Consider the following 21601-nt stretch of genomic DNA (forward strand, 5'->3'; position numbering starts at 1 on the left):
CCAGCTTAGTGGAAGGGTTTACACTTTCACCAAAAAATCCAGTCTTTCCCAAACAAGCGCCCACTCACAACATCAGCCACTCCCCCCCCCCCGTGCGTCTGTCCTTCCTTCACAGCACTACTGTCTCTCATCAGGCAGCGCAGAGGGTGTCCTCTGTCACCATATGGAAACCAGTTGTTTCCATATGGTGACAAGCAGGCTAGAGGGAAAGAGCTTAAGCCCTACTCACACGTAAATATCCCACCCAAACTGAGGCAAACGAACTCCTGAATGACTTCTATGTCTCATGTTTTCTGAAAAAATGTGGCTCCAGGAAAACGTACGGCGGACAAACCGCTGCAGACGCAGTGTTGAGGCTCAAGAGTGTTTCTGTCTCACATATCCAGCCTTATAAATCTGCTGTCGGGGCAGAAATGACCACGAGCCAAGCAGAGATGGGTAAGGCCGAGGCTGATTAAAGCTTGACAGTGCTTGATTAAATGCAGCTGTTGCAGACTGGAGTTACGGCGCTGCCATTTGACACCGCTGCAGCCGGCACAATAATAAGGCCGCTGTTAATGATGCACAAGACCCAAAGATGACAGCTGTACTGGCACAGGCACTTGGAGGACACTTAGTAACACAGTACTCACTTTAGAGTCTCTAAAAGCCTAATTGCAGCTACGTAATAATGAAACCTGGCATCAGAGCAACTTGTCTTACAAAACCGAACCCTCTTAGTTGCCATTTTATTAGGTACACCTATCTATTACTAATATACCTCAATACAATAGACATTTAATCAATCCTAGCAGGATATAGCCCGATTATTCTGTTTCAGAAGGGATATACAGTACTGAATTGGAGTAGTTTTAGTTAAATTTACCCAATAAAGTCTGAACCAACTGTTTACGAAGAAAGACGCTCATCTTTGGACAGTACAGATGTTACTAGATTACTACAACTGACTCCATTTTTTTCATTGGGGAACCTGTAGGCAGGGACTTTCTCTTATTCAGCCACAAAGGCAATAAGACCATGAGATCAACGTACACTGTATGGACTATATACTGAGCCACACCTCTTAGTCATTCTATTCAGGTGTTTCATTCAATCCCATTGTCGCTTATGAATGAAATCAAGCACGTATTCATGCTGTCTGTCTCTACAAACATTTCTGAGGAATGGGCTGTTATAGCACAGCTGCAACAAGTCTATGGTGAAATTTCTTCCCTTCCAGACAATCCACAATGAGCTGTATAGCAAGTGGCAATACTGCAAAGTCAAAGCATTCAGGAACCACAGCAATTCAGCCATGAAGTGACACAATAGGTACAGTAACGGAGCGCAAAAGTCACCAGTGCTCTGCTGACTCAATAACTGCAGATTTTCAAAGTCCTCTGACTTTAACATCAGCACTGGGAGCTTCATTGTATGGGTTGCCATGGCAGCAGCATCTCCTTGCAAGCCTAGCGTTGGCTTGAGAGATGTAAAGCATGCCACCGCTGGACTGTGGAGGAATGGAAACGTGCTGCAGTGATAAATCTCATCTCGTTTCTCTATCTGGCAGTCTGGACACCAGACTGAGTTTAGTCTGGGTTTAGTGAATAGCAGGAAACACTGCCTGCATGAATGCATGGTGCCTGCTGTAAAGGTTGGTGGAGGAAGGATAATGCTATGGGGTTGTTTTCTAGTTCCAGTGAAGGGAAATGTTAACGTTTTAGCTCACAGAGACTTTTTTTTATAGTTCTATCCTTTCAGCTTTTGCGAGGCTTTTTCTGTTCCAGCGGGACTGTGCCCCACCGCACAAAGCTCAGTCCAAAGACTGGATGGATGATTTTGGTACCACACAGAGCCCTAACCTCAACCCCACCGAACACCTTTGAGATAAACTAGAAAGGAGATTGCCAGCCAGGCCCTCTCATCCAACATCAGCGTCTGACCTTAGAAATGCTATTAAATGGGCACAAATTGCCGTAGACAAGCTTCAAAAGCTTGTAGAAAGTCTTCCCAAAAAGAGGGGAAGCTATTGTAGCTGTAAGGGGGGAACAATTCCCATAATAATGCACATGGATTTACAATTCCAATTCCCAAAAAGTTGGGATGATGCAAAAAAAATCAAACCCCAGAATTCAGTGATTTGCAAATCCCTGAATTTGCAAATCAAAAAATGTGAAATGTACCATTTCACATTTTACTGAAACCAAATCATTTCTGATCTGTTCACAGCAGAGATTCTGACCTTTCTGTACAGGAAAAGTTCAAGTATCACAAATAAAATAAATGAAGGCTCTGTTCAAGTGTACAATTACACCATGGCAGCATAAAAGCTTGCAACCGAAGTGGGAATGAAATCCAATTTTTCTTTATTTCTGAATGGGTGCCTGCACGTTGGTAATAAGTGCCATAGCTGCCACATATTGTCAAGCACATATATGTGGGTAAATCCTAACTGTGTTGATACATGCCAACGCTTCCAGAAGCTACATTAAATTAGCTATTTTTAGCATTTCCAGAGCTTACATTTGCTGACACTAGTCAGTACTATGATGGGTCTTGAAGAAAAAACAGATATTAATGTTCTCTGGGAATAATTTCTTGACAACTCTTTGGTTTTCTTTCCAGTATTGTTGGGTCTGTAGCCTACAATATCAAGTGCTCTGAGGCAACTGTTGTTATGAATTTGTGTTTTATGAATAAAACTTTGAACTGAAATATTGACTTGATGGCCTGGTCTGAAAGTCTGGATTAAGCAACATCTGATTTAAAGGGACAGTTAACTTAACGATCCAGGTTGTTTTGGAGTGAGATGCCCATATTTGAAGATATCAGCCTTAGACAATATTATCCCCTGTTGAAAATAATGGGACCCGATGGCACTTCCCTTGAGGTGCTCCAAGCTCCAAAAACATTCATGTGAAAAACGTCAGCAGCAATGTCTCCTTCTAGAAATCATGACCTGGTTACTCAAAAATCCTCAAAGCCTGTTGTGAGCACTTTAATGCACGAATTCTGTTTATGTGCATTTTTTGGCATCTGAAGCAGCACAAGGCAAGTGCGATTCAAGGAAAGTCACTGATTTCCACAGTTGATATCTCAAAAACTGGGCAACGCACACCAAAACAATGTAGACGGGTAATCAGCACTACAGAGTGACCTGTTCATTTAATTTAATTTAGGTCACTGAAGCTGTAAAGACACAAGATAATTTACTGTGTCAATTCACTGAACCATTAATTACAGCAAAACTGTCTGTTTTTATATCCTCTGTTCATCCAGATGGCAAACAGCACATTTAACTCTTTAAAACCTAAACAATGAAATAATTGCCAGAAATGTATATATAAATATATTTGATGATTACTGATGATTTAGAAGTCTCAAAAAATCACACAAGCTGTATCAAATAAAATACACTAGGTGTTAAGGGGTTAAAAATCTAGGCATCAAAGTAGCCTCTAGGAAGACCGCACAAGAACCAATAAAGTTGAAAGGCCAACCCTAAAGTGTACAACAATCAGACAAAAAAGAAACTGCGACTTCTTCCCTCTGACAGTGCAGCTGACTCAAACCTCTACATACATGTCGTGCAGCCTCCACTTTCAGCTGAAAGGTTACAGTCTTAGGAAACATCATCATCAGGACCTGACATTTCTTTCATCATCTGGAATGCCAAGAAAATGTCACCAATCTTCTTTTTCATGGCCTCTATCTATAAAAAAAAAAGGTTTATAGTTTACGTAGGAGCCGTCAATTGTAGCATGAGGCGACGCTTTCTGAATCAGCGATCTCAGACCAGACAAGACGCGCCGGGAGACTCTGTCTGGGTTCATCAGGTTTAAACATAGACTCATAGGAGGCTACAACTGTTTACATGTGTGTGAGTGCGAGTACGGCTACGCCGCTGCATTGCCCTCTGCATGCTCCGACTGACAAAATGCAGCTAAATAAAGATGACAGCAATGTCTGCCTGGGTTTCCACTTCAGGGTAGACCAAACACTCCCCCCACTCCACCCCAGCACCCTTTGTTAGTAAGCTCCTGTCAGCAAAAAGAGATAAAGGTCAGGTGTAAAGCAGCTCTGTGTTCCCTCTACTATTCCCCTGCAGGAGATATTCGTATGGCCCACTTCACCCACAAAAAGCTAGGCCAGGCGATGCTGGACAAACCTGAGGTTGCGTGGGGTAATGGGGGTGGGTGCCGTAGATGGCAAACAGACTGCCAGTGCCTCGAGGCTCCAGATGGACAGAAAAAACAAAGGGAATCGTGTCTGGTTGAATATACTGGTTGGTGCATGGGAGGAGTTGATGCTGGCATTAAAGCAAAGGGGTTAGACATGACTGAAGAGGGACATAAGAGTTTATTCTTTGTCTTTTCCTGTGTCGTGGACCCTGCTGGTAAACTTGTGCCTGCTGGTTCAGTTAAACCTTGACAGAATGTAGAGTAAGACTCTGCCAGCAGGAGGTTTTCAGCCGTGACATTCAGCAACGTCACAGTAAGCCGACTGAGGTCACGGATGAAAGAGATGTGTGTCATTCAAAGAAAGGAATAAGCAAGTGGTAAAAGGTCAATTCTCAGATTCTAAATATCTGCAGCGCTTATCTGATAAGGTCCCAAACAGGCTTAGCACTATTATAAAAGTGGTTATTTATTTATTTTTAAGTGATATCAAACTAACGTTTGATTGACTTTGCCAGCCAAAACCTTTGCATCATACTTGTCACTGTGGTAGAAGTGGAAAACCCCAGGAACGAGTCTTAAGTGAACCACGTCTCTTGTGATAAAGCTGCTGTAGGCAGGGCTGAGATTACACAAGTGTTTACAGTAGCAGGCACATGCATCCCAGCCTGAATCCCTCTTGAAACCGCTAACTAACCATCCCATACTCCCATGGGTTCTGTCGCATTAAAGCCAACTATTCAAAGTACTGTCCTGCACATGTGGGCGTCTTTGCATCTGTGCTGTGGTGCCCGAGGGGGGGAATGAGGGCAGGACAGAGTAGTCAGGAGCAGCTAAAGCTCATTCAGATTCAGGTCATGCTCCGCAGAGGTTCTCAGGGTGACTTGACTACAGCAGGGATATGACAAAGGGATAAAAGGAGGGAGACGAACCCGCTGATAATCCCGTCAAATTACTGGCGTGCTCCCGGAGCACATACAGATATGTGACGAGGCATATATTGAGATGCGAAACACTTATCACGACATCTAAAAGTATTATTGTCCTTTTAGGAAATAATCAGCAGGTAAATGATTTAACCATCAAGCCCCCCCCCCGAGCCACTCTGTCACATGAGGCCAGCGGAGAGGACAACCATGAAAATAACGCCTGGATCCTGAGACTGACACAGAGGTAGAAAACACCCCCTCCTGCTTCTCTCTTGGAACCCCCCACCCCACTCATTACATTGCCCGCCTAGCCTCCCAGGAGTCAGGGCTGCAAGAACCATATTGATTTTGCATAAAGTACAATTAAGTGTCCTCTTGTGGCCATTGCGCTGCTGAATATCTGTGCATCTGCGCAAAGACCTCCCACTGTCAGTCGCTGCACCACAAATTAGCACAGTTGCGGGTTTGCATCGTTAGTGGAAACCCGCTAACGATGCACCCGCAAAACATGCCAGCATGCTTTGCAAAGATAAAGCTACAGTGCTACGTTAAACCCACACTGAGCCGACACAACGCAAAGTCCTATCAGGCCTCAACCTAACACTGAGCATAATTAAAATATGCAAGAGGGCAAGAGCGGGTTTTAAGGCAGCTGGAATTACCAAAAAGATTGGCCTCTTTTTTTCTTCTTCATCTGTCCAAATCTCTTTCAGAGTGCCTCAAATTCTGAACCCATGCTGGGTATTCTCCACCAGCACCTCTCTTCAGAGCTGGGGATTACTGTCACTCAGAGGGAGGATGCGTCACTTCACATTTAGGCAGAAACTCCACATTTAGCTAAGCTCGATAAAGGCAGACTGAAGAACAGAATTCGTTTTGTGTCACCGCATTACCATAAGAAATACAAAAAAACGAAAAAAAAGAATGAGCCCAAAATACATTTGCTGCCAAATAAATAAAATAAAATACAGAAATTCAGTCTCCATCCAGCGTTTTGAGGTCAAGATATTTTTTTCCAGATTATCAGATGTCGACTCACCAGATTCTAAAGGCTTGCATGCATAAGATATGCAAAAAAACAGCCATTACCTGCAGATTTAAAAGCAAATTGTGTAACTACAGCTGTAAATACAGTTTTCCTGCAAAGGTAATTATCACCACCTGCAGAATTAAGAGACCGTGTGTTCTCTCGCGTAGCTGTGAGTACTGTGGAGCTCTGTACGTGTGTGCAGGCAATCAATAGGTTAATTAGGAGCTTAATTAACTGTAACTGTGAGAGATAACTCCCACAAGGTCAGGCCAATAGGGAGAAAGTGAAAAAGGCAATCCTTTCATATATATATATATATATATATATATATATATTATATATAATCTCAATACAAAAACATGTCAAAGAGGTAATTCTTAATGGTTTAGCACCAGCCATGCCTTGCCTGACCTTTACGTCTGATGGTCTTATTACAGAATACACCAGAGAGCTGAGCAAAAGACATTATCAAGTGAATTATTAGGTTTATGGTAACACCAGCTCCAGCAGTATATCGGGCTGAAGTTAAATGTGATTACCTGTGATGCTTTGGAGACTGAGCGATGTAATAATGGTCTAAATTAATCTGTAACAGATAAAATATCAGCACACGAGGCACGAAACCAAGAAAAAAAATCCCCCATTAAACCCTCATCAGTGCTCTGCATAACAAACTGGAAAAACTACAAGCCACAATCTGTCACAGTGTGCCAGGAACAAACATAACTAAATCAGGGCTACAGTCCAATTTCATGCACCTAGTCCGAGTAAACTCGGCCACTACATGCCAGGATCATTTATATCCCCACAGCGTGTGACGCTTCCCCTCGGCTCAGAATTTTCAAAGCACATCTGCAGTTGAGCATGTTGGATGTTTGTCTCTAAACACACTGTTTCAATATTTTTGGAATATTTATTTTCCTAATTTAACTCTGAGCACTGCTGGGACTGTAAGACAACATGCAAAATCGAAAATTAATATCAGAACAGCAGAACAAACAGCTGTTGATTTAGCAATCTGGGCACTGGCTCCCACGGCTCTGAGACGGGCCAGGTATACTTTACCGAGCTTCCAACCTGCACAAATCCATCAGATGCTAAAAAGATGGGATGCGCTCTGGAAAAATTAATATCCAAAGTATGCCAATTAACTGTAAGCAAATGTGCAACGCTGCATGCATAAACAGCAGCTTGCTAACAGAAGCTAATATTGGAGAGACGTAGTGATCTATATAATCACTGTGATGTCTGCTTGTGTGCTCTGTGTGCTGTAGAGATCAAGAAAAGGGGAGACTGAGGCAATAATATGGGATGGCATTAAAGCAGAAAGCATAATTAATAAGAAGCTCATAGTGTGGCAGAATTCACAGCCAGCACACATTAATTATTATACCACATACTAATGCAAAAACAGCTCAAACAAACAAACAAACAAGTCCGAAATTCATTCTCATTTTCGCAATATGATCACATACACCGCATATAAAACATAGAATTAACTATTAACTAATGGAGGGACTAATGCAGTCCTTGAGTTTGGCATTCTAGCCTCTGTGGTGGAGTGGGTCTGACTGAGTGACTGAATGCCTCAACTTCTTTTTTTGCCTATTTTACTCTAAATGGGGCCGCAGTTTACCAAATGAGCCTTTAAGGTGTATAACATAAACCCTGAAACTAGCAAGTAAGTACAGAAACTCATCAGGAAGATTTTATGAGATTATGGATCAAGTGAGCCATAGTGTCATTTTCCTACTTAATTAGACCTCGTTGCCATTAGAGGAGTCTCCCCTTACTTTCTATATAAATGTATATATGCCGTATTTTTCGGACCATAAGGCGAATGAAGCGAAACAAAACAGTCAGATAAGTCAAACTTTACTCAACTCATTCTTCTTGCTTCCACTTCCGTACCATTGATTCATTAATGTTGAATTCTCTCCCAGCTGCTCTATTCCCATGTTGTGGATGGATTATCTCAGTTGTTCTCCTGACTGAAGTTTGGTCTGTTTACAGCATCCTACCATGCGATTGCATTTGTCCCTAACCAACGGGAACCCTCACGTTAACTTTTATTGAGTGGAAAAAAGTTAGCGTTCATCCTCCAGCTTCACTGTGTTTATGTTATGCTAACATAGCTGTGTCGCTAGCAATCGCGTAGCACATCATTATATACCAGCTAGCCCAACTTCAGTAACCCTACAAACATCACTGCTGTTTAGTTTTCTGTCTTCATTTATGTTGAAAGTGATAGCAGAGCTGCACATTTTAATTTATTCAGAAATCTCTCAGTCAGAACATGGTATATTATATTTAGATGGAAACTAGCGCGCTAACTCCCTGCTAACTTCTAACTCGGTTAAATTTCATAAATTCTGTTTTCATGGATGCCTGGATGTTAAACTTAATTTTTACACCTGTTAAAGCAGCAATGTTGATCATTTTATTAAAGATTAAAGAATTTAGACAGTTTTTAACTCTCAGTGATGCCGCAGTGTTCGTTTGACTTTGGGACCTGAAGATGGAGTTTTGGACCCAGATTACTCCGCGAGGCTCCTGACTACGGTAGCCGTAATGCTCCGACAATCCATCAAGTGGTGCGGCTAAGTAACTTACCAAAGTCGTAGTAAAACATTTTTTGACAGATTTTTGAGCGCTGTGTACCACATAAAATCGGTTCGAGGTCAGTAAGCACAACCAGAATTCATACATAAAGCGCACTGTTGATTTTTGAGAAAATTAAATGGTAAATGGACTGATTCTTATATAGCGCTTTTCTACTGTCTGGGGGTACTCAAAGCGCTGTATACAACATGCCACATTCACACCCATTCTCACAAGCACTGTCTCTACACTTAGTGCTTTCTAACTAGATTCACACACATTCATAGCAACTTGGGGTTAGTATCTTGCCCAAGGATACTTGACACGCAGACTGGAGGAGCCAGGGATTGAACCACTAACCTTCCGATCAGTAGGTGACCTACTCTACCTCCTGAGCTACAGCCACCCTTTAGCTTTCGGCCATACCACCCTGAGCACTCCCGCTCTCGTCTGATCTTGTAAGCTAAGCAGGGTTGGGCTTGGTTAGTACTTGGATGGGAGACTAGCTGGGAATACCAGGTGCTGTAAAATTAAAGGATTTTAAGTGCGCCTTATAGTGCGAATAATACGGTAGTTGAAATACATTCACTGGCCACTTAGGCCTATTCAACTGCTCATTTACGCAAATATCTAATACGCCAATCACACAACAGCAACTCTGATCTGAGTATTTTAGAAACTGCTGCACAACCATCTCTAGGGTTTACAGAGAATGGCCCGAAAAAGAGAAGATTTCCGCCCGAAAAAGAGAAGATTTCCGGTGAGCAGCAGTTCTCTGGAAGACAAAGTCTTGTTGATATTAGAGTTCAGACAAGAATAGCCAGACTGCTTCAAGTTGATAAGAAGGCAACTTTTCCTTCTTCTATTGTTTGCTTCATTTAGGGGTCGTCACAGGACATCACCTGTCTCCATCCCTGCCTATCCCTCGTATTGTCCTCTGTCACAGCAACCCGCCTTCACTATATCCGTGGATCTATTCAACATCCTTCTTCCAGTATGTAACTATCCCCCCTCTGCACATGTCCAAACACATGAGCCTTGCCTCTCTAACTACTTGATCTGTTCCACTGATATACACATTTCTAGTTCTGCCATCCATCTCCTGCCTAACATCATGCGTCAACCTGTCCATCAACGCTGCAAACAAGAATGGGCTCAGAGCAGATTTCTTGCGTAATCCTTCCCCCACTTTGATCTGTAACTCCTCACCGTTGTCTCTCTGTCCTCACACATGTCCTGCACCACCCTCACATACTTATGTGCCACTCCACAGTTCCTCTCTCGGCACCCTATCGTACGCTTTCTCTAGTTCTACCAAGACACAGCGCAACTTCTGATGTGCTCTTTCTCGCCATGAAGTCATACTCTCAAGTTATCCTAGCTTTAAAAAATCAGACCTATATCTTCATGGTATGACTCATCAAGTTTATCCCTCTGGTGTTACTACAGCTCTGCACATCACCCTTTTTCTTGAAAATTGATACCAGTAAAATCCATCAGGCCTCCTCTCATTGTTCAGGATTGTGTTAAACCATGTTGTTAAAAAGTCCACTGCCCTCTCTCCTAATCATCTCCATACTGTCTTGCCAGACTCGGAGCCCCTTGGAACCAACTTTTAAATGCCACAGCGTACCAGAGTGTTGTTGCTGACCATGACCATGCCTTTATGACCACACTGTACCCATGCTCTGGTGGCTGCTTCCAGCAAGATGGCACACCATCTCAAACTCATTTCTGGAACAGGACAATAAGTTCATCAGCTCTCAGTCCAACAGAAGATCTTTGGGAACAGGAGATTCACATGATGGAGCTGAAATCTGCAGGCACTATGTGATGCTGTCATGTCAATATGGACCAAAATCTCTAAGGAATATTTTCAGCACCTGCCATGAAGAATGAATGAAGTTTACAAGGCAAGACGTGGTCCAACCAGGTACTAGTAAGGCGTATCTAACAAACCGGACAGTCAGTGTATAGGCTGGCACAAAAAACAGTGTGGGGTACTGTTTAAGCCAGCTGATCTTTCAATATCTTTTGTTTTATGAGAGTATAATCAAAAATGTTGGAAGTTTGCACTTTCAGATTCTAAAAATACTGCATGAGCCAAAGCCAGATATGACTGTCCATTTCGCTTTTGATTTTCCAAATCAATTTTATATCATGCAAATTCAATAGAATCCCATTCAACACACTACCTAATGTGTAGAAAAACAAATGCAACACTGCCAAAGAAAAGCTTTTTCCAGCCTGAACATGTCACTCTGTTCATGATTTGGCACTGTTGAAGCCAACTACTGCCTGGAGTGTAGCATCAACACACTGAATCAAAGTCTGAGAAACCAGCTTTCTGCCTCACCACCAGACTACCACAGATTTTCCTGAGTGGGCTGCACTGTGAGAAAGATGAGACCCGGGAGCTTGTGTGGTGTTTAAGAGATGTTTTTTCCTCCCACGGGTGGAGCAGGCAGGTCTCTGAGGAATACTGTCCTGCTGCATGCTCCTTCCCTTACACATAATCTCCACCGGCAATAAATAAAGACAGGAGCACATGCTCTCTTAGTGGTGAGGCCAATCAATTGGCCTTCTCAAGATTAGCCCTAAACTACTTAGCTCTTAGAGCAGCAAATCCAGAGGCCCTCTGCCCTATGATGCAGTCAGGTAAGTGTCTCTCAGCTGCTATGACCTGACATCCCAAACTTTCAGCGGCTACAAAAGAGCTTCAGCAGCTGAACTGAAATTTGCATGCTTTACCCACTGCTACACAACCTGTACTGGCAAAGTGTCTAATTTTGTACAATATAATAGGTCAAAAGGAATCAGATAAACACAACACAGGTTAATTAATCTATAATTGAGAAAAAACACACCAAAAATAATCAGAGCCCCCCCCCCTTCCCCAAAGAAATCAATAAGTCAAAGATCACATTTAAGCACTTTAATATATTCACACTGAAACTCTAATTATCTCCTGGCCGCCAGTCAGCTGGGATTTCCTTGTCAGAATATAGATTACCTAAGAACACACAGACCTAGAGAGCAGAGCCTCGGACCAAACCTGCCGCTTCCCGTGGACGAGGATTAAGGTCAACAACCGAGGAATCGCCCTCAGTTTATAAATGCACCAGTGATATAACCAGGCTACCGAAGCACATGTGTTCATAGCACAAATGCACAATGCAGAGGTATCTGATTAAAAGTCCAATTAAGCCTGGCTTGTATTCTCTTTTTTTCTCTTGACTTAAGATGTGGCTTTGAGATGACAATAACAGGTGCTTCAAAAAAAAGCAGCTGGTAGTACTTAGGCACAGCGGTTGTTGGAGCCAAATGCTGTTAACACTCAGATAATGGTCATGCTAACATGTGGCTGTTTTGAGGGAATAATGTTGGCTCTGTTCATCATCTTAGTTGACTGCACTTACACGCTCACGTTTGCTAATTAGCACAAGATATAAGAATCTGAAAACAAAAAAAGGTCAGCGCAGGGATTCTTCAGGACCCGGAGCAACCATCAGTATAATTCATCTTGAGGGGGGAATCAATTCTTCTTCTGTCCTCTGCTCCCTTTAGGGGTTCCCACGGCAGATCATCTACCGCCCTTTCATCCTATCCTTCCTTGCGCCAACCGTCTGCATGTCCTCCTTCACTAGATCCATGAATCTTCTCTGTGGTCTTCCTCTCTTGCTCCTGCCTGCCAGGTCCATATTCAACAACCTTTATCCAGTATATCCACTACCACTCCTCTGGGCATGTCAAACAATATCACCCTTTGCTCTAACTTTAGCCATGAATGCTGGTGCCAAATTTATTTTTTCGAGATTTAGGCTTTAAAACCAACTTCTAGGACATTACCAACATCATCAGAATGTATGACATGTATGGACAAAACTCTGAGGCTATATATCAAGAAGTAGATTTTGCAGGATCTGGTTTGTTGTCTTGCGTGCCATGGATATCTGTATCAATCCATCCAATGCAGAACGTCCTGGTTTAAGTGAATTCTCTGAAGAACTCAAAGACTCGGTGCTATCTAAATCAGATTCGCGCAGCATAAAGTAAAGTGCACAATGTCATTGTTTGTTGTTCTCTGGGGAGGCCCTTCAGAGTGCCTCCTTTATACCATGTTGGAAACATACCAGAAGAAGTCAGCAGCTGCTAAATCAGTTACAGACACCACCGGTGGGATTTAAAAAAAAGAAAGACATTTCGCTGCGTGTGCTCTTGTTGTGTTTTTCCTCTGTTTGGACTGACACTGAATGTGTGAACAGCTGTACTTATTTTTGAGGAAAAAATAAGCATGGTGGTGCGAGACCTGTGCTGGCTTCATAAACTTTGCAAAGCTGCATTACACTGCACATTTCAATATAGCAGAGTTTAAATCTTCTGCACTCTGCATGAACCTGTAGCTGTCTCCAGAGGATGACAAATATAGTCCTGGTCCTGAGGTAGAAGCTCGCATTTAAGAGTGTTGGTAGAGAAACTCGAGCAGAGAAATAAGCCAGCAAATGAATGAAAGAGCAGACAGAGGCTCAGTAAAGGCAGCTGTTGCTGTGCGTCTGCAGGCTGAGTCGCCGGGACTAGAGAATACCCGTTTTTCTACTGGCAGATGGAGCGTGACCAAGAACCATGGCAAGAAAACTGTGATTCCTGTAATCTGAGGGAAAAAATCAGCTGAAGGAAGGCTTGCGGTTAAGCAAATAGTAAGCAATTATAAAATGATGACAGATCAATCTTTCCATGGTGTGATGCGTGCTCTACTTTTAGAGGCATGGTTTATGCTATTTTGCTGTGTAATAATGCTGTAATTACTGTGGCCACTTCAGGGATCTTTGGAAGTTAAAATACGGTGGTGCAAATGTTACACCCAGCTCATGGCTTTTCAAGCACACCCAAAAACCATTTCTGTACACTGTATTGTGAGCACTACAACATCTGCCCGAGGAAATGTGCACAATGGACTCATGCTTTAGAGTGCCGGAGCTGAAGGGTTTTCAGAGAGTGAAACAACCCACTCTGACTAATTTAGCCATTCATAAACAATGGATGAGGGGTTAACATGAGTGTTTCTGTGAGTAAGAGGTTTAAAACGCGATCTCTCGTAGGTGTGTGAAGTTTAAATGCGGGTCTGGGGTTTGTCTCACCGAGAGAGATTAGCACTCAAAGCAACCGAGGTTTTCAGTCTCGCAATGCTGCCTCGCTTTTTAACTGAGCGGAAGATATCCATGGTAACCTCTTGGATGTGGCATGGCGACTCTGCTCTGGTGGCGGCTCAAAAATGTGTCGAGAGTCACTCTCTTAGCCAACCGACTCGGTGAAATGATTTTTCCAAAGCATCGACGCAAACACCAACATGAGTGAGACAATTTGTCAACTGTGGCCATGAAACAGATCGCTTCTGTCTTTTAGAAAAGGGTTCCAGCACAGCGAGGAAACAATCTGTATCATTTGACCAAAAACATCTATAAACAGGCTGTCATCAGCTGTTTAAGCCGTAATTATCTTCTGCCGTTTTTCGCATTTTTAGTAGTCTATGTGGGATTTCTGAGCGTTATTGCAACTACTAAGCAACAGCTCTTCTTGTTGGTACACAAATGCACTGTGTTGCCTTCTGCATTAAAGAAATGGAAACAAATGGCTCCTTGGAAGCAAACATAAAGGGTGCTTCAAGACCTTTGCACAGTAATGTACAATATCTCATTCTTGAACTGTGGGGAACGGATTAATGCGCAGTCCTATAGGTGCTTTGACCCTATTCTGCTTATAAGCCAATAGTGGTGGTAACACTGGCAACAATCCCTCACAGATAATGGACGTATACACAGTATAGGCTCGATATTTAGCAAGAATTCCTGGATTCTGTTGAATCAGCCATCAGCTGTTGCTTTTCTTCTTTGTCAGCTCTTTGAAACTTCTGGTTGTTTGTACAAGAAAAACGACAGGTTACTGACGTTGTACGGCAGTACACAAAGACACCAAACATCCTTCACCTCCCACTTTTAACATAAAGGAGGAACTACTTCATGAACCACTCTGCAGCACAATGAACATTTGGGGATGGAAAGTAGTTCCATTAGTGCATTCTGTGTTCTCTGCAGCTATTTCTATTACTTGCCTGTATATTAGCTGTTTGCTCACTGTCTACGTTTTGCTGCCGTAATAGCCCACTTTGCTTGAGATTGTTCTTGATCGACTGATGTGACTGTCTCTGGTGGAACACCACATGCTGGGTTGGGCTAGCAAGCTCCAAGACTCTGATTTCTGCTCTTTTTTTCATGGAATCTGTCTCCTGTCTGTCTTCACCGGAGCAGGAATGCAACATTTTCAATAACCAGGAAAAAGGCAGGAAAAGAGGGCAAGAGGTCATCATTTTTGCGAAATTACGCTACCGTACTACTTTGTTTACTCAGCATTGTTCGCCACAAATGCTGGGCTTATTCAAACCCCATGGTTCACATCTGACTGCGGAGTGTAATCACCTACTTACATTACGGTCATTCAAGTGCAATTTCTCTGACTAAACAGGCTAAATGCTTCCATGCTGCCTCTCTGTCTAAAGGAGGTCAACTGAGCCTATGTGAACGAGCACCCAGACAACATTGCTCCATAATGACTCCGAATGAAATAAAGCAAGTGAGTCACCCAGTACGACAAGACCTGTGTCTCCAGAGAAACGTCACCACAAGATAAAATATCCCCAATTCTGCTCCTCTAAAAGTTATCAAGCAGCTTGACTCTCTTATTGGACTCATGTGGTTGACGAGGACACAAACAGGAAAGCTTCATTCTGGCTTTGACAAAAGGCAACTTGAACTGGCTATCCTGCAAACACTTGGCATGACAAGTTCTCTGAAGGAGTGCTCCGAAGACCTAAAGTTCCCTGAACAGGCCGATCCCAACCCCCGCTGGTTGTCTGAAAGCAGACGTCCCCTGGAATGAATCCTCTGTTATCACGGAGCTCTGAGTCTTTTTGCTCCAGACTTCTGCGCATCGCTTTTCAATAGAGACGGACGAAAAGCTCAAGAGCAGCAGGACTAAAGGTCAAAGGAGCCCAATCACGCATAAAAGAAAAGTGAGAACCCCCCCCCCAAAAAAAAACTTTCAAGTTTGGGTCCTCCAGGACAAATGATAACTTTTGGTTTGCTAGTCTCCAAAGTAGATTATGCAACAGTTTCCACTTTAATAACGAGGGGTAAGAGAGGGCAGCTCTGTCATGGCAGACGCTCTCCGGTGGGCGTAAGTACAGCTGGGGTTTCTGGTTTAAATAGTTTCCTCCCTCCCTCCATCTTTCTCTCTCTCTCTCTCTCTCTCTCTCTCTCTCTCTCACACACACACACATGATCTCATGTCCCTCCCTCAATCTCTGCTTCATTCACCCTGACTCTTCCTCCCACACGTTTCTTCTATTTACCCACGAGACCCCAAATTCAATTACAGTCAGGGTGCCGTGGGAGGCAGACTCAGGTGCAGCTGAAAGGCATTCTCATACACAACATGTTGGGCAACTGCATCATGGGAGTGACTTCACTGCAGGCAGAGCTACAGCGCTGACCAAACGCACAGCCTTCAGCACTTTTTTACGTTTTAATTACCCATCAAGTATCGCAGAAAATAACAGGAGAAAAAGAAGGGCAGCACATGTGTTGCACCAATTTCTAACTGATAAGAAGATTTCAGCAGGAGAGCAACAGAGGTACAGCCACAGCACCCGGAGTGGATAAGGATAATCCCATGATATCACACTGCTAGTCCGTTCTGACATGTTAATTAGCCCTCCGAATCTCAATGAGAAATTCATAATTTATTGAAGAGGGGCACTGCTGTCGTGAAGCTGCTGTGCAGCCGAGGCAAACCAGCTCTCGTGAGGGTTTCACCCTTTATCTGAGACCAGAAGGACATCACAGGGAAGAGTGCGGGCTCACTAAGAGCGGCACGGCCGCCACACCCATCACGAGCTGTGATGTCTACCTACCCCGCTGCTACTCAGTCAGTGGGATACAGCAGTTCAAGAGCTTAATGAAAAGCGAGCCCATCGAAGCTGCAGTCAAACGGCGCGTGGAAATGAAAAGTCAGAGGATCCCCCGTCTTCACGAGTCGGTCACGAGACGAAAGGAATCACGGGTTATGTTTGCGTTCGCCTCGTCCTTTCTTTGTAAACTGACAGCAGGCAAATGGTCACATCGGCAGATAGAGTCGACCGTCGCTGCTGTGTGAACCAAACAAATACGACGATCCTCCACAAAGAGATATCCATCTTGGTTACCATAGGAACAAGACTTATTATAAAGGCATCAGTTTTCCCAAAGCACCTGTGCACAGTATAGGAAGCAGAGCAGCATAATATTGTCAGGCACAACATGACAGCGTCGGTGACAGCTTTCATCAGTGGCTCTGTGCTGTTTCACTCTGTGTCTCCACGAAATAGTGTGGATAATGTACGGGGAACTGAAATCTACATTTATAGCTGTGTTTACACTGTCGCCTGTTTGCTTTTGCTTTACAGGGAATTGAGGGGTTACATGTAATGGAAATATTTGCCATGCAAGAGCTCCACTAATACAAGTGCTCTCTATTTGCCTCATAGGAAAAATGGCCAAAATATTTCTGACACAACATTTCCTGTCATTATTGATTAATATAGAGATTATGTTTCAATATTAATAAATGTTTATGTTGATCAAGAATGTTAAAATTGGTTCAGGGGGTTGGGAAGCTCATCTCGTAACCGGAAGGTTGCCGGTTCAATCCCCAGCTCTGTCTGTCTTGGTTGTTGTGTCCTTGGGCAAGACACTTCACCTACTGGTGATGGCCAGAGGGGCCAATGGCGCGATATGGCAGCTTCGCTTCTGTCAATCTGCCCCAGGGCAGCTGTGGCTACAACTGTAGCTTGCCTCCACCAGTGTGTGTGTATGAATAGTGGAATTGTAAAGCGCTTTGAGGGTCTCAAAAAGCGCTATATAAATGTAATCCATTATTATTATAACTTCACAAAGTTAATCCAAAAAACCCCCCCATTATTTAGCTAAGTTGTTCCGAAGTAAAGCCAAAGATGTGCTCTGGTATTTCTTCACCATACTCAGTCAAAATCACACAACCGTTTGGTCATCCTTCTTTGGGAAAATCCACTGCTCTGATAGGCGAACACCCACAGTTCATAAGCGGTGTGAGGATCCAAGACCGTTAATGTTTCATGTTAGGTTTGACCAAATGTAAATCCCTGCTGCTACAGCTCTGAAAGGCAGAAACTGGGTGTAAAACATATTGGCATCTCTATTCATTATCTACTGTGATTTTCTCTTTTTTGCAAGACTAATTTCCTTGCACGCTTAGCTGCAGCTTAAAGGCAAAACCTCTGGTGTATGTAATATGTAGAATCTGTAGGCAGGGACAGATATTTTGTTCTGGAAGCTTTGTGGGTTGTGTTTGAAGACTTTTACGTGTTTGAGTGGGCTTCGACTCCATGCAGGTAAACAGACTTTGCAGGCAGCAAAAGATGGCCTGATTTTCATGAATTTCAAACCCATCCGCTGCTGTCTGATTATTTAATTGGTTTAAATGTATTATCTATGACCAGAGCAAGAAAAAGGAAGATTAGCGCACTACTATTTGGATGCAGGAAACACTTGAAATCCTGGAAAACTGGTTTTCCTGGCAGACTGTCATGTACCTGACTCAGATTGATATGAAAACCACAGATGGAAACTAAGTATACACAGATATTGTAGTTTTACATCATACTAATTTACAGAATATTAAATATGGCTGTTTTTGTTTACATCAAATCATTATATGGTATCATTTTGAATGCCTTGATATTAATTAAATGGGCTATTCCATAATCCTTTAAGGTATCCCTGATATTTATCTGATAAAAATACCGTCTTCCTTTTATCAGTATGTGTCTCTTCACATATTAGTATTCTTAGCCATCAGTTACCGGATAATTCCTGCTGTAGCGCTTCTCCCGTGGCTCTCATCCTAAATGACCTGATTAAATTTCAGGATGTGGGGGACAACAACCCCCGCCACCCTCACAAAAACCCCTCTGTGGGATTTCAATTTCATGCCATGAGAAAAAGGCAACCGAGGGTTCAGAGTTCATGTGAGGAAAGCATGAGAATATTTCCTGGCAGAAGACAGTCAGTCAGTGCAACAATGATGCAAGACGCATGAATGCCACCGTTATTTTTGATCTTTTTTCCCCCCCGTCCTCAATCTGTATCAGGCACCAGTGGAACATCTGACGCAGGCTTTCATCTTTTCACTGCATGTCTCAGCTTTTAAAAACCACACAAAACTTCCATTTATTTGACTTATTTATTTATTTTTATAGTCAAACTGAGCATATGACCCCCGCCCCCCTCTCCCAAAATCCTTGCCATCCCAAACACAATGCCATCTTTCAGGGGAAACTGGGTCAATCAGCAGTGAAACGAAGACGAGCTAATAATGCCCCACAACTTATTGTGAGTCACATTTTAAGTCAGAGGTTTTTGAACGCAAAAAAAAAAGAAAAGCGATGAGGGCTGCGTCTCCTTCCTGAATGTGTTACTCATAAATGATGTGCAGCAGTGAATCCCCACGCCAGCGCCCTGCTCTCATATTAATGCTCCGCATGGAAACCCCCCACCCCTCAACCCAAGATCCCCGCTTCTTCCTCCCTCCACCCCTTCCCGAGCAGATATCAGTGGAAGACAGAACTCTGCAGCACGGCAGCCGGATCAGACGCTCCTCACCCACCTCTCTGCGTAGCCATGGCAACCCACACATAGACCGGCATGATTACATGTGCCCTTTCAAACAAGAACTCGTACAGTGTTGAAATTCGATGTATGTGCACAGAAAGAACATCAGCCGGGGATCCAAACTAACACCTCGGAGGGTTCACGTCCTGCCGCTCAAAGGTCGCGACAGTTGTGCCGGCGAGGCGCTCTCTAACAGCGGCGGGAGGGATGATAAACGACAAATAATTCCTTTCCGTGGCAGGGAGCCACATGAGGCAGCTGCGTGTGTTTTCTAAGAGTGAATAACAACAGATTAAAGTTGGCTGAAGCAGTACTATCAGGAGAGCGGCGCTTAGGAACAGAAAAAAGAAATGTTTCTATTTTAAGGCTCCCAAAAGAGAACAAATGTAATATATAAGCAGAACAGACAAATATCACATGCCCGGATGCTTGTGATTCCCAGTCTCCTTGCGGTATCGGCGCCTCTTTCTAATTGTCTCCCCAGCCAGGTTGCAAACACTTTTCTCGGGTGACATGCAAGATAAAAATCAGAGAGCTGCTATTTATCTGGAAGCTCTCTCCAATGAATCCCCTCATTCACAAAGACCGAGCTTGCTCTAACAGGGGATGGAGAGATTGCCATGGTCACCATCTCCTCATTGGCCACAATAGATGCACACTATACAAGCCAAAAACCAAAAAAAAAAGCTACTAGAGTAACTACACAGTTAATTTAAGGAGATCTGGTTTTCACTCATGCATGACTCATATCAGCAAGAGGAGAGTGACAGTAATGGGTTTAGAAAACTCATTGACATGGTGTAAAAGGTAGGGGAGAGTTGGATGTGTTGCTCTGTGCATCATAGCTGCTGCCCCATTCCCCCGAATGGTCTAACAGCCAATCAAATCCCATTTGTATTCGCATTCAGCCAATGACAGCTCATCAAAAAACGCTGGTGCCAAATCATCCTCTGTGCACAAATCATTCAACCACTACCTCTGTCAGTTCTCCCCCCTAAAGCGCCGGGAGGCTGGGGGGAAGCAGACCGTGTCCCCAGCGCAGCTCCGAATTTAACAGGATTTAGCACACTGCTCCCAGACTAGACCGTCTTCCTCTCTCTTAGCTCTGCCTCCCTTTCCGCTCCACGTGTCATGTTTATAAATACAGAACATGAAACGTGCGTTATGCGCGCAGATAATACGCATGTTGAATTTCAGTGGTGTCGACCCGTCCCGCTGTGCAGACACAAAAGATTTCAGAGACTCCCTTTGCATAAATACATTGAGCTTGGAGTGGAAATCTAGGCTGATTGCTTTCTATCCCAGTTAGTATTTATGCACGTTATTAACAACAACCGTCAGAGAAAATATGCTGATGTATTTAAAGTCATCGATAAAAGAACAAGCAGAAGGTTTTCAGTAATGCAGTTTAGACACAAATGAGCTATAATATAAAACAGGTAAATATGAATACACCTGTTATTCCCGGCTATAGTGCTGCAGTCAACTACGACTAACAGTTATTTCCATTACTGACAGATGAGCTATTTCTGTGCAATCAGTCAAACAGTGACAATTATTGATTAGTTTCCCAAACTAGAGATTAACTCATCATTAAATTGTCTTTACGTTTGACCCATTTTTTACTAAATTCACATACTAAGAGGCTAGAACTACTGCAGGTCTGCATATGTGCTTAAAATGTGCCTGTAATGATTATTCAAATATTAAAATAGATTCAGATTCATTCCCTTTTGGTCTGTATGGCTAATCTGTCATCTGAAATTGGCAGCACTGGTATAGGCTTTAGGGCTTCCTCGTATCTGACTCTGCATGATTAAATTACCATAATTGTTTTAAAGAGATAGAACAAATGTATATAAGCCATTAGGGTGGAGATTCTTGGTACCAGAAGTTTTATGGTTTCCATTTTTAGTCCTCTTATAGTCCATTTGCACTGACCAAACACACAGCAGGCTCTGGTTGGATGCAGCTAAACAATGCTGTCTGTTTAGAGAGCAAAGCCGTCTTGAAATCAGCTTTTAAAATGTAGCTTTATATTTGATTTATTTAGCATATTTAAAACTTATCAGCATACATAACAAACGAACAGCTCGTGGAAAATGAATGTTGAACCAGATATTCAACTGATGCACCAAGAAACCC

The 21601-nt window shown here is 43.1% G+C and overlaps 1 protein-coding gene and 1 pseudogene across 5 annotated transcripts in view; one reads left to right on the plus strand and one right to left on the minus strand.

The window, feature by feature from the left end:
- Positions 1-21601, minus strand: part of LOC100690924 (FERM, ARHGEF and pleckstrin domain-containing protein 1) — a 58729-nt gene that overhangs the window by 25998 nt on the left and 11130 nt on the right. The window contains exon 1 of one of the 5 annotated variants that reach the window (XM_025904124.1): positions 16684-16952. The exons of the other annotated variants lie outside the window; for them this stretch is intronic. The gene's annotated coding sequence lies outside the window, so the exon portion shown is untranslated. Of the gene's footprint in view, positions 1-16683; positions 16953-21601 lie in introns of those variants that run through there. 5 annotated transcript variants of the gene reach the window in all.
- Positions 9130-9248, plus strand: LOC112844244 (uncharacterized; annotated as a pseudogene).

Source organism: Oreochromis niloticus, linkage group LG16, assembly GCF_001858045.2.
Source record: "Oreochromis niloticus isolate F11D_XX linkage group LG16, O_niloticus_UMD_NMBU, whole genome shotgun sequence".
Taxonomy (NCBI): Eukaryota; Metazoa; Chordata; class Actinopteri; order Cichliformes; family Cichlidae; genus Oreochromis; species Oreochromis niloticus.